Here is a 14546-nt window from a genome sequence, read left to right as displayed (position 1 = left end):
ACTTCAATCTGACACATATATAACAAGCAGATCAACTTTGATGTTGCTAAAGTAATGTTCAAGTTATATTTTTCTAGCTGAAACTCAATAAAAAGAGGCATGAGAATGACCCATCTACTAATGTACAGCAACTTAATACCCTGCCCTATAGTACATTAGTATTTGGACATTTTTATCATTACAGAAAAAGAATTAATATGTATATATCCCTCTGACCTTACCCACAGTGATAATCCACATCTATAATCCTGCACAAATTTTCTCTGCACAAAGGAACCCTGGGTATCCATGTAGGCACAAGTGAGCAAGAAGGTCCCCGTGTAGACTCGCCTTACACTTGGGGTCAGGAATGGACTGCCCTTTGTGCAAAATCCAAGCATTTGAAATGTCATAAAACTGCACGGTGGGTGACAGACTTTTCTCATTAACCTCAGCTGATCTTTAAAATTTTGGGGCATCTGTACTCAATAAACTACAGATTGTTGAATTTTACCTTAGTTTTGGTGTTAATTTATCCATTATTTAGTGTTTCATTCACCAAAACTGGATTTTTCCACCATGATATGGTAACTGTAAGCTATTATAATATATATATATATATATATATATATAAATCATTTGTAATCCGTATACAGAGAAAGCTATCATGTTCAGTGCTCTTACGCAATCACCTTACATTAATATCCTCACTGATGGACCAGCCAGGGGACTAATTAATCTAACTGGACATCACTTCACAATTTATTTTTTCTGCTGTTTCATACGAAAGCCAAAAATAAGAAGCAGCATCTCACAACCTAGATAAATTGGGGGGGGGGAGTCTTGCTTGTGGGTAACAAGCTGAGACATAAATGTATTCTCTAGCATTTGAAAATTTAATTCAGTATCTATAATTATGCATCTGCAGTTCATATCTTTTCTTCTGGTAATTACTGAAATACAAGAAGAGGGGGTTAGATGAATATTAAATTGTACAATTCATATATGTTTCATTAAGGTTTCAGACATGCAAGAACACTTAACAAATGTGTAAAATGCATGCCAGTAACGTTATAGTTTAAAAAGGAGGCTGTCTTTGCAAAACCTTAGGAGGAGGCAAAGATTTGGACAAAACAGACGTTGGTGACTCTTATCTGCTAAAATATACAGGTTGGGAAAAGTTTGTCTGCAACGACTTTGATGCACCAGAGAATACAGGTGCATCTTTTTTTTTTTTTTCATAATTCATTCTTTATTTTTTTTTTCTTTCCATAAAACAAACAATGTGGAGAAAAATAAGCAAGCATACAATTTCCAATATTGTACATTATTTTAGGGAGTAAGGTGTGTCTAATAACTCATATCAAAGAGAATATCCCCATTTAATCCAATATTGATTATTTACATTCAGATTCCTAACATTCACTAAAAGGAAAATTTCTAAATAAAAAAGTGGAAAAAATGAGAAGAATTACAAGAGTGTTTGCCACGGAGATAAATTTATAAACAAGATATCAAAAAAAAATAAATTCAATGCACAGAGAGGGAAAGAGATTAACTAGGCATATATGAGCCAACGATGTGCAGGTGCATCTTAACACAGAGCCACTTCTATGATGGCACGTGCAAAAACAATCTCTTTTATGCAGCCATGTAGGTGATGTCAATGGTAGGACTGAGCTGTAGGGACTGTAACATAGACCATCAAATTCACCTCCGCTGTTGACCAAATGTTTTGACCAATCAATGAGGATACGGAATGAGAGCACAATAATTTGATAGAACTCCAGCAGATAGAAAATAGTTGTGTGTGCGAACGTATATGTATCTATGTATGTATGTGTGTATAAAACGAGTTAAGCAATCAATCGATATCACAGTAATCAATGCTATAGTGTCAAATATCAATACAGTAATACATCGCCGAGCCAAGTAGTTATCACTCCTCAAGCTGATTAACTTCCAACTCAGCAGGGACTGGGAAGCCCCTCAGAACAGTCTTTAAAAAGAGCCACTTGTCTTGGACGCAAGGATCCCTGGATCCATCCTCGGCTGCCCGTGCACATTCTCGCAAACACCGTAGGTAGTTGCGGTCTTAGGTTTTTATAGTCATCGTGGGGACTTTCCAGAATCTTCCAGGGCTGAATGTCTTTACATGATGGTGTTATCTCTAGGTGGCTTCTGTTCTGTGAATCTTATGATGCTGGCCAGGCACCCTAAACAGAGGCCCTTCGCCATTTTGTTCTTATGTGCTTGGGTGTTTCCTTACCTATTCGGGCCCAGTGATCTGTACATGTTGACGCATGATGCCTAAGTTACAAGTTATATACCTATGCTTAACTAATTAACCCTGTGGTGACTGGGCTCAGGAGTCATATAATTAAAATGCACTACACCCAGAAAGAAAAAAAAACCACCGTATTGGAGTAATTCCTCAAAAAGTGGAAAAATGCAAACACCGTATTGGAGCTGTTCCTCAAAAAGTGGAAAAATGCCTTCATAAACATATAATAAAGGCAATGTATAATGGCCCTATATAATGTATAGTTGAACCAGTGAGATTTGAATTACATAGCCAGCACAACCATTTTTGCCTTTCATAATGAATAATGAAATAGGGGAGTTGAAAATACCAACTCTCCCAACAAACTTTCCTGCCAACTCATTCTTTAGGCAATAAAGCCTACCATGTATGACAGCAGGCGGGAGAGAGTGGTGAGTTGAGCTCTGGGTGTCGTTTACTTGGAAACGTTGGAAGTAAAACCCAATGCACTGCATAGCCTTCTTGTTTACAATGGGTTAACCATAGAAAACTAGCAATTTGTAGAGTAGACAGCTTTTCTAATGAGTAGCCCTCGGGGGATTCTGTATGTCAAAACTGCATGGAGCTTATCAAAAACTGAAATGCCATGAAAGCAATGTCATATTCCACATCTGAATCCTATCAGAAATCCCTCTGGATCATTTTGTACAAATACTGAAGTGTATTAAATGTGTCTGATGTCCTCTTATAGTTAGCTAGAGCCACAGTAAAAAAAATATGAACAACAAAGCCCCCTCTTCCAGGTATATTCTGCAGCTTGCAATGGGTGGTATTCTCCAGGCCGTGAGATGGCAGACCACCTGTAGAGTATATGCCTGTGTTTTATCTGTACATCAAAAGAGATGAAATAGATATTATGCGTTGTAAGATTTTTATTCCATGTTTAATGAAGAAGCTATAAAAAAAGTGCCATGTCTCTTACAAGCTCACTTCAATTTAATTTAGTTTTCCAGCACGTGCAATAAAGGAGTTTCTCTTCTTAATATCCACAGAGTCCCCAAAGGTATTTTTAACTAAGATGTTTCACATATAACATATATTGTGCTGATAAAGGACAATGATCTAAAAATAAACGAAGCAATTGGACCTCGGCACGTTATTTCCAAAATCGGTGTTTTCTATTGCTGTGCTCGTTGTATCTAATGATGCTTCTCAAGCAACTTATAGGCCATTTTCAAATAGCCGGGAATGAATAGAACATGTCATTCGAAGTAATTTTAGATCGATAGGGTACCGTTGCACAATCCTATTCCAGTTGACCCAAGTCAAAATAGTTCAAGAAAAATAACGCCACATTCTCATTACAGTAAACCTTACCCAAACCCTAAACCACAATCTAGTGGCCATTTTGTTTGCACACTCAACCTTATTTTTAAGGCAAACATTTATTTTCCTTCGTTAACACTATACGAGATCCAATCCTTTTTTTGTTGTCCCTATTCTTCCTATATTAGCTTCATATTTTGTTGAGGTCTGTTTTATCTTGTCCAATGTCCAACTAAGACAGGTTCTAATGTTAGTTCCTACATTATGTAATGCTAATCAACTATCTCTTCTTCAGCTCCCCCGCCATTACACCCAACGCTGCAATCGTCGCCATTATCTGAGGCATTATGCCTATAATTGTATCCCTAATTCTAGCTCATTAAAGCCCAGTTCTACCTCTTCAAGCTCCCATATGGAGAGGAAAAATGAAGTCCTCCATCACACAATACCTGAGAATTTCTTCAAACACCAATATTTCACTCAGCTGTGATTTGCTGGTGCTCAACAGGATCAAATTGTTGACAACAAAAATGTGAGAAATTAGTTGCATGAGATGTAAGCAAAAACCAAAATGAAGCAATTTACAATGTACTCCCTCTCAAACAATCTGGATAGCACTACGTATATATGCAGCAAACGTCACCATAAAATGTACCCATTCAATTTTTTATTTTTTTTTAAATTGTGAATATTTATATTTTGTGTAAAATTGTATTCCCAATTTAGTTCACCTTCACAGTAATATTATTTGACGGTGGGCATGGTCCAATGCATTTAACAGATTGCTTGCTAGCAGGGAAGAAACATCATTTTTGTAAGAATGCCAAGATATGTTGAGTTTTGATTATATTGGAAATGTCCTTACTTTGTCTGCATTTTTAATCCACCGTATAATTATCATTGATCTGTTACCACACTGGTTTTTTGCTTTTTTATGCCAATCAGTATAATAATTTGGGAAACATTTGTTTTAAAGTGAGGGGATTTTACTACAATAGCACTGAAGGAGGCCTTGGTTACAAGACCTGCATTACTAATTCAGATTCCTGTCCAGAATGGCTCTGTCTCCCCTTTGTTCACATTTCTAAGGCTGCCAGAACAAATTAAAGGAAAGGAATCATTTTAACAGAGGGGATTATATGCAGACGGCGAGAACAGGAATTACATAACGAGAAACGTATACAAATCAAATATGCACCTGTCCAAAAATATTATCAAACAACTGGAACGGTTTTAAGACAATACAATATTTTTTTAAATTCATTTGAATGTGATACTTGTAATAAAAAATTAGCCTTGTCCAGTTTTTATTATATGTGAATTTTATTAAGATGTCCTATTAAAAGCATTCTCTTGAATGTGGAAAAGGGCAATGCGTTCAATTTGTTTTTTGCAAACAGTTTGGTTGCTTTTTTTTGCACAACATAAGCACATTTTTCATGTTTTAGAATCTCAATTTGTTATGTTCTCTATTTGAATGCCTCATTTTGATATCTAAAGGCTTAATTCCAGATGCATCTGTTTTATGTTCAGTAATACCCCCTAAGTTAGTTGCACCCCCAATTTAAATTACACATGCTATTTTAAGGGGTGGGAAAGGTATTTTTTAATATTTTTAAACAGAGAGCAGTGCACATATAGAGATCCCGGGATCTTCATTAGCACATGGGAACCCCTTTGATGTCTCAGGAGGACCTCACCTCTTAGGGTTCTCCTGCACAACACGCAGGGGGTTCCCGTATACAACAGAGGGTTTCCCAGTGAGGTTCTCCTCTATAGAAGTCAGTGTAATCCTACAGGGATCCTCTGATTGCTGTTTGCAGCCCTGTGACAGCTCTGTCATAGGGATGCAGTATGCATGCAGGCCCACTGACTTATCGCAAATTGTGTTATTGTGGCAACAGACCTGATCAAGGTTTCTACAGACCCCGCAAATCCTTGCCACATCATGGTGATTCCCTGGCCCCAGCTGTCAGAGAGGAGACCAGGCTGTCGTTATTGTCTTGTCTTGTCTTTGTTCATTTTCTCCTGTCTTCTTGTTCCACATCTCCCTGCTATCTGTTCGGTTAACCTGGCCTCCTGAATTGTGCTTCTGCCACAGGGCAGAACCTTAGTGCACACCACAGCGACAACATCATCAATGATTGGAGGAATGGGGGAGAGACTGACCACGTGGTCTTCTCTTTCTCCAAAGATCCGTGGGCTCTTGGAGTACTTCCCCAAAAGGCAAGAACCACGGCACGCACCATGGGTTCAGCACCTTCCCTATCCTGCCAAATGTTGCTCCTTACCAGAAGAAGCAGTAAGTTGGCGGAAAAAAGGCTGACTCCCACCCCCCACCAAACTCGATGAGTTTTTAATGCAAAGAAAGAAATTAACATGAAAAAATAGTATAGAATTAAGGTTGTAAGCATAGATATAGCTATGCCTTTCCTGAGTTACATCAATAACATACAATTGGCATCTCTTTAGGTAGAAAGGAGGTCCTTAGCTGGACTCACCTTTACAGTTGTGTAAAAAGCCCAAGAGGTTCCCAAAGGAAAACAGACTTATACAAAAAAGTTGAGACTAGCTCAGCCAAGAGCACACGCCACCATATTGTAGAGGAAATTCGCCTTGCGGTTTGGTTCTAGACTGTCCTTTGTGGGTGAGATTACTCTGTTATGCTGACGGTGATTTTGTCCTCTGTAAGGGCACAAGTGAGGTAATATTTGAGAGTCTCTTGAGCAGGAATTTAAGCACTGTCGGTTCTTGGTGTGCTAGTCTCACTTTTTTATGCATGTCTGGGGCTGTGGGTGCCATTTTATGGGTGATATTTGTTAAATTTTCTGAGAAAGGCTCTTCCTCTGCTATAGTGTAAGTGTTAAGACTCCTCCAAGTAGGGATTCCCTAGGGGACAGAGCACTTAAATCTGTCTATTGTTGGCTCAGCTAGTTTCTCCATCTTTTGTATGCAGTTTACATACAGTCATTTAAATGTTGTTGATCCATGGTTTATTGAGGCTGCTCCAGGATTCAAAGGATTTCTTCTCCCTTTTGAGCAAAGCTGGCTTGTTTTTAAAAGGACCTTTTTTTAACTTCATGGGAGTCAATTATGGATGCCTTGGAAAGCGTATTGCGTATTATGTCTTTTTCCCTTCATTAAAGACAAAAACAGTATTACATGGCACTTAAAGTTTAACTAGTTAACAACTTTTACATCTTAAGGATTTTGTGGTATTTGACCACAAGGACATAATATGTCTAATGGGCTTTGCACTGGCAGGGGCATTTGCAATTTGGAGTTCTTTTTTTAACTTGCATACTTTGCAAGCAAAATTGTCAAGAGTGCTTTGTTGCATGTGCCAAATTGAGTTGGGTTTAGTGAAGTTTCTCCAACTAGCGACAAACTGCTGCAAACTGCAGTTGAGTGAAAATACTCAACATGACATCATTGCTGTTGATGTAAATGAGAAAGACATTTAATAGAGGAAAAATATAATTTCATTCATAAACATAATTTTCTGCAAATTATTATCAGTTTCCGTGCTGTGGAACACTGTGATACAATCAAACCCAGCAATTTTGGGACATCAATAGAGGTAAGTGGGACAGAAAGCACCAAATAGGAGCATATTTCTGTAACACTAAATGGACGTTACCATGGATATGGAAGTAAGGTAAGGATGTGAAAGAAAATAGGCAAATTAAGGTCTTTGCACATCAGAACCAATATCTGCAATTTTCATTTATTAGCCAGAAATGTCCTACTTTTTCTCCTTTTTTTTACATATTTTTACATTTTTAGGAGACAGATACATTTTAATGTATGCTGCCTCATTGGTTATTTTTATTAAATGAAAACAACTTACCGACATCAGCATGAAGTTATCTATTCTGATATTACAATTAAGATATAAAAAGGGATCTAGGACAGATGGACTCCCTTCCACCCACAGGTACAATAAACATATGAGATACGTAGCCCGCCTTGATGATTGTTAATTCCGTCTGGACAGTATAGTAAAGTTTGCACACTTTTGTGGTAGGTAGGTATAAAGATCAAACATACATACTATATAATATTTTGGGAGCAAGCATTGTATTCTCTGAAATTCTTTTTCTGCTATACACAATTGGATAATACCAAAAATAACGAGAAATGCACTTCTTCTTCAAAACCCACTATCGTAATGGCAGCCTGAGTATTGTAAAGGCAATATCGGCAATGGCATTAGAGTTCTGACACACTTTGTGTGGAGCGATTTCAAACTGAGTCATGCAGCGTGGTTTTCAATTCTTTGAGTAGAATTGAATTTATTTACTGACGTAAATGGGGATTACCTTACCGAGAAAAAGCCTCTCACAGCTGAAGTGAGCAGTAAATCAACTAATGAAATTACCCAATCTGCTTATTTTCCACCTCAAAATATGTTTCAGTGAAAATAGGTGTGGAGACACAGTGTGTCACCATACCTCCCGTGTGTCGATCTTTGGGACCGAAATCCTTCTGACGTTCTTTGCTAGCCTAATATCCCTAAGATATCCTTCAAGGAGTGTTTGAGTAATATGTAGTGTTTTACAGCCTTAAAAGTAACTAAAATAGGTATAGAAACAATGTGAAATTGGTTTATAAATGTAATTGTGTAAGTAATATACATTATTCTTTTAATAACTCTCCCAGTTAAATAATTACTGGGCCCCAAAGAGGCATAAAAAATCTTGGTTAAGCCTTACCCCAGTCAGATACCTAACCCACAGAATGGCCCTGCTTCAGATAATACTCTTACTGCTATGGTTTAGCCATATGGTAGATTTTAAAAGTCTCACATAATTATATTAATTATTGGCTTGAGTTGTCTCTTGCCTTAAGACCACCAAGTTCAACCATTTGCATTGTCCAGACGAGTGCCAAGTATTGCACCAAAATAAAGGGAGGGGTAGAAGCCTTTTATGCCAGCAGGTACCACGGATGTATATCTGCTTTAGCCACAGTTTATTTTATTTTGTTTATACATTTATAAAATAGATTGTCAAAATGTATCCACTGTACTCATAAAGCCATTCAGTATCTGGATTTACTATTTCCCCAGGTAACGCTTCCCACGGACATAAAAAGGCATGAACAGAAAGTACATTGGGAGTGGGAGACAATTGGTCTAAATGGGGGTCTACCCTAAAAATTGTCCCTTAAATACTTTTCATGATACAAACATGACACGGAATTGCCTACATACAACCCAGCCATTGTTCCGGGGACTTTATGGCAGTTTGCTAGATCAGAACACATATTTGGGTGCCTAAAATGTGAACATTTTGTCTGAAATGAAGGCTAGATAGTTAATATCTTTCAGCAGGGTAGTCAATAATCAAGTTACCTCTGTGTGCTAATTTAGCCATTATCACATAGATCTGCAAAACTAGCATTTGCAATGTTTATTCTGCCCATAGGTATGACACAGTGATTGAAATGTTAATCCAATGTAGAATGGATTTTATCTGCTAATTTGATTGGTTTCATCAGGTAATAAAGCAAATCCCGATTTAAAATATTGGCAAATCTACTTACTTCTTCTCAGTTCCAATACATCAATAGGGCATACTGCATGGAACTGTTACAAACTAATCTAATTCAGCTCACAGTTCGTGATTTTAGGAATCCAGCTGTTAGTAAATGTCAAAACCCCCCACTGCTAAAAGTATCCATTGGAATCAAATTTGTACATAGTGTAGCTTGGAGGAAAGAAGAAAGATGGGAGATACATAAAGGGATTTAACAAAGTATGGGAGGGAAGTTTATTTCAAAGGAGGAGAAATGTTAGAACAAGAGGTCATAATCTAAAACTACAGTGTCAGAGGTTTAGCTGTAACGTAGGGACAGCTTACCTCTGCATTGCTCTCATATACCACCCAGGAGAAGTAGAAATGAAGCAGGGTCGTGTTACTTCACGTGATAATGCTGAGTTACTGGTTCCTCTAGGCTGTAAGAGAAGTTGTTTGCACAGTGTTCGAGCAATGCAGAGGTTAGCGGAGGGCCCCTGCGGAAGTGTGAGACTGCCACAGAGAAATCGGGTGAGGTAAGGGTGTGGAGGAGGGTGTATTTATGAGTATCTGTGAATGAGTGAATGAATAAATGAGTATCAGTGAATGAATATTTGTGAACGAATATGTGTAATGAGTATCTGTGAATGAATGAGTATCTGTAAATGTGTGAATATCTGTGAATAAGCTTGCGTGCAATAGAATGAATGTGTAAGTGGAGGGAAATTTGACACAAGCAGGCTGTTTGACGCAAGGATGACACAGGCAGGCTGTTTGGGGCAAGAATGGCACACGAAGGCTGTTTGGGGCACAGATACCACAGATGGGCTGTCTAGGGCAAAAATGGCACAGGCAGGCTGTGTGTGTGTGTGTGTGAGGGGGTGGCACGGGAAGGCTGTTTGGGGCAAAGATGGCACAGACAGGCGGTTTGGTGACAGATGGCTATGTGTTCAAACTGGGTGCTTGGCAGGTCCTGTGGATGCAATTTGAGTGCATTTCGTTTAATCTGTACCTGCAAGGCATTGTTTGTGTGCTATTGAGTTGCTCTGTAGCTGCAGTGCTATAGTCCATGTGTTATTTATTAATACCTGCAAATACAGGGTTTGTATGTCTTATTCGGTTGATCTAAACCTGCAATGCCCTGTTTCCATCTGTTGTTTATTTTATCTATACCTGAACTACATGATGGAGAAAAGTAGGGGACAAAAGGACTCTATGGGTGAGGACGGGGGAGGGAACACCAGGGGTATGAACCGCACAGGGTATCTGAACACCTAAAGCCGGCCATGATCACTATTCGCACTCTATTTCAGGTCACTCGCTGGACCGGCACCATTAATTTGCTATATAATCTGCATAGTATAGTGCTCCTCCCCTGCCTCCTCTTTGGTGTTGGGGGGGTGGTGTGATTGTATGCCAAGGAGTAGGCAAGCAAATGCTTAATGGTCCCATTAATATTTAAGGCAGCCCTGTTTGGTACTCAACAGTGTAATTGCCCCTGTTGCCCCTTAACATTTACATGGACTGCTTTGCAATAACAAACCCGTAAACCAGACAGCACCTATATATTACTATGTATACTTTCCATTATATACCTTTCTCAGAACACCAGCACATGTCCTCCATTGACTCTAAGTCACATATCCGTACAGTATTGTATTTGTTTTCAAAATATTATGAGTGCATTTACCCCTCACGTACAAAGCTGCCACTTCACCCCTAAATATATTCATCTTCTAAACCCAGTAATATAAACCATTACAATTCTTTTTGTTCACTCACGTTTGCTCTATAATGTTGGTGCTATCACAAGAAACAGCAAGCAAAGATTTTTTTCTGGAAAAACATTGTCTTGGGCAAATGTTTAACAGCACAGCGCCTAGAGAATATGCCAAACATTCTGTCGATGTCAGGATAACTGTACTAAAACGTATTGCACAAGACTATAATTTAGAAAAAAATGGATAACCATGCAGAAATAAGACAATATTCACATATGATGGTTGGCGTCAGTAAAGTACAATCCACAGTGGAGTGGATCAGGAGAAATCACCAAGGTGGTTTGTAGAAAAAAATAGTTTCTCATCTAAAATATCATTAAAATAGAGCCTAGTGGACCTAATTTAAACTTGGAATGCTAATGAAGCTAGATGGTATTTTTCCCTTTGGCATCCTATGTAATGATACTCCTTTACTCTGGCAAAATAAGGAGGATAAAAAATGAACATTTCTTGCAACAGGAAAGAAAGGTAGAAAATAATATTTTTTTCCCACTACGGAGTAGTATTTCTAAATTCCTATTATTATAATTATGTAAATTGCACAAGAGGATGGTATGAATGAACAGATACATTTTGCTTTAGCCTTAAACTCCTGACCCTGTATCCGTCAAAGCCTTACATTAAAAAAGCAAATTTATCTTGCAAATCACATGCATGCATGTCAAGGCGTTCAAGGACTTCAAGAGGAAATATCACCTTTGGCTTTTGCTTTCATTAATTAATTAAAACAACCTATAATTTGGGATTTTTTTTTACTGGTATAGGTGTATATATATATATTTATTTATTAAGCGCTAACAGATATACCGGTATTTAGCAGTTTATATTCTATATGAATATATATAACCTATAGTATAAGTAGTAGATGGTGTTTTAAGAATTAGGTTTAAAATAAGAGACTATTTGACCTCAGTGAAGTTGCGTTCAGTGGTTGTTAGTGGCAGAAACTCTATAAGTAAGTTCTAAAAATATAAGTATAATAATAATAAAAGTGTGTTTGTCTAAAAATCATCCTTTTCTCCTCAACCTAGCAAGGTTCAGCAAAAAAGAGAGGAATTAGATAACAGAAAATCCTGAAAACAGGGAGTGAATTATTCCTAATAAGATGAACATATGTTAACACATCTTGCCTATTTAAACGGTCACACATTGCCACTGGTCTCAAGTTATATGGAATAAGGATAATCGTAAGAATATTGTATAATGAAAGCTGTTGACATTCCGGTCCATATTTAAACAAAAAAGAGCCCGAGGCAAGATCCCCTCTTGGTCTTCCAACACACTGCCCACTCCAAATGATATCTGTGATATATGTGTGCCGCATGCTGCTGGGCACTGCAATATGATGTCATACTTTGGCGCTCTCCAACAGCACATGGTGTGCAGGACTCAACGGTGGAAGCACAAGGAGAGGTCTTTGTTGGTGGCTGTACCGACCTTCTGCCCAGGACTGTGCAGTCTTGTGAGGGGCCGGGGAACAGGTACTAGGGACCCCTAACATAAGCCTGGGAACTGGCTATTATTCCCTGTATTAAAGATGACCCTGCTGAGATTAAAGTATTGAGTTTGAAATGCTAAGTTCATAATTGTGCGTATATTGATATTGTTCAAATTCAGCACAGTTTTATAGCTGCTGTCTGGAGGTATATTGTATGTAAATGAGCTCAAGCACTTCCTTTTCATCTTATGGTTTGTAAAGAGCATCAGTGAAAGTTTTCTTATTGAAGGAACATTTACCTAGCAGCTCGATAGTTCAAGATAAGCATCTTATATATTGTATGATATACTCTCATTACTTATTTATATTGAAGTTATTAAAGTTTAATACCGCCGTTCTAATGCATGAACCCTGCTCCTGTCATGATGCGACTTAACACATTCTTCTGATATCTCTATAAAGTGAACTAGTCATCAAAAATGCATGTGTTAATTATATGCATTTAAGCTTATTCTTAAGTAGTATTTTTTGTTATATTGTTTGATATTGACAGGGAGATTGTTTGAATCCATGATACTGCTCACCATTCACTGTCCTAAACTAAAAAAAAACATGAACTGGTTCTTATGGACAATCAATTTATACATGGCTACACATGAGTAGTGATCTGGCGACTGCACCTCTTACTCGAGTCTTGTCTAAAGGCTTGTACAGCGGGCAATTACTTTCAAGGGATCCATGTATAAAGTGGATATAGAGGCAAAAGGTGATTATTGTTGACCTTATTTGCATTGCCTACCCAGAATCCCTTGTGGTTGTGGCAGCACCATGAGATTTCTGAGGGAAAAACAAGCCTTCTGGCTTGTCTGGTGTCTGTAGATGAGTGTTTAATAATACTTCTACTACCGCCTTAATTTTGAGTGGAAGGGTTTTCCATCACCTTTACCCACCATAATTTATGTAATGGTATTATACATGGCTACACCACATTGTATTACAAATAATATTTATTTATTTACTTCCTCCAGTCCACCTTACCCTGGAGTCCTCCTCTGAGTTGTCAAACATAATTGTTTCATACAGCAGCAAAAATAAAATAAGTAACTACATTTCAAAGCAAAATCTTTAATTTCTATCTAAATGATTTATATACTTCACTTCATAACAATGATTTATCTTCTTTAACGAACACCTATGGGATTTTGTTAAATAAGGGAAGAACGAAACAGTATGGTGAGGAATGATTGAGAGAGAACATTATTTGAAACATTAAAATTGTTCCCAGTGGTTTAAAAATATCTGAGATAATGGCCTGAGAATTTCATTATATTGATTTTTATTGCTCATTTTGTGTCTTAAACATCTTGAGTGCGCATCAATATCATGTTGAAGGGGATCAAGCCTTTTAAAAACACTTGAGGATATGTGAGCAAATGTCACCAGTTCAAACAAACCCAATAAATGTGAAGTTACTGAAAGGGAACAAATTGAATTCTTACATAGTGACAATTATTCAAAGAAGTTTCTATGCAAATAATCCAGTAATCCAGCAGATAGAACATGAAGCAGTAGGACCAGGGACATTGAGTAAGTCTAAACAGTAAGCAGTAGACTTGTGCATTCATCTTTGGGCGAACATGAAAATGAACATGAAGAGTGCGTTTTCCTGTTCGTTCCGAAGACACGAAGAAGAGAAGACGGCGGCGAGAAAACATAGACAAAGACACACACCATGAAGATCTCCATCTTCGTCTACTAATCTCCCCGGTCCCTTCCCCATCTAGGCTACCTTATCTTCGCGGCATCGCGTGAGTTGACGGAAGCGGAAATTCGATAAGTTAGAACGACTGAGCATGATACATAATTTAATAACTGAGGAGATTTTGCAGAAATCCCTCTGATTAAACTATGCATTCTACGGGGCCAGCCTAGCTCCTCTTGTAGCAGAAGTGTGCCAAGAATGTTCCGTCACAATGTATAGGAAACGCAACTTATCCTTTAGTAAAAAAAAGTCTTCACTATCCATTCTCAAGGGAAACGCCAGTGAACGTTCGCAGCAAGAAAATGAGTTAGCCTTGCACAAAGCATTGCCCATTGAAGTATACATTTTGAAGGACATCCTTAGCCCTTCTTCCAAGGCTCTCTGGGGGTTGGCTGTTCATCATGCATAATTAATTCAGAAAGCAAACCCAAAAAATGAAAACTCCAGCTTTTGTTAATAAACCCCTTATTTTTCCATA

Source organism: Spea bombifrons, chromosome 7, assembly GCF_027358695.1.
Source record: "Spea bombifrons isolate aSpeBom1 chromosome 7, aSpeBom1.2.pri, whole genome shotgun sequence".
NCBI lineage: Eukaryota > Metazoa > Chordata > Amphibia > Anura > Pelobatidae > Spea > Spea bombifrons.
This window is presented reverse-complemented; position numbering follows the sequence as displayed.